A 510-nucleotide genomic window follows, 5' to 3' on the forward strand; every position below is an offset into this window, starting at 1 on the left:
AGTAATGAGATTTAGAACAGATATTTTAAAGTCCACTCATGGTGGACAGGTAATTGTATCTCTAATGGAAACTTTTTCATGTTATTTATATTTCACATAAATACATGTAGGTTTCCTGCTGCCCCATAGTTAAATAAATAAATAAATAAATAACGGTAAGGTCATGTTGAAAAACTCTGAATGACCTTGTTCATCTCAACAATAGAGTCATGCCGACATTTTGTGGAATCGGTGGAATTTCCCTTAAACCTAAAATAATGCTATCTTGTGAATCAATGAATCAATGAATCGGACACTCGGAGTTCCAGTTTCCAACCACTGGATTTCATACATCACTGTGATTTATTAACACACGAGGAATGTCCAGAATGAAAGCTTTACGAGGCTAACTCCTCAATCCTTTGATTAATGAGTGGTTTCCTGAGTATTTGTTTCTTCTCGTCTTTTTGGAACACCTCCACACACATGCTCCCATGGCCTCTCCGTTTTGGACAGGGGTCGGGTGTGTTT

The sequence above is a fragment of the Hoplias malabaricus genome, chromosome 2 (genome assembly GCF_029633855.1).
Source record: "Hoplias malabaricus isolate fHopMal1 chromosome 2, fHopMal1.hap1, whole genome shotgun sequence".
In the NCBI taxonomy this organism is placed as follows: Eukaryota; Metazoa; Chordata; class Actinopteri; order Characiformes; family Erythrinidae; genus Hoplias; species Hoplias malabaricus.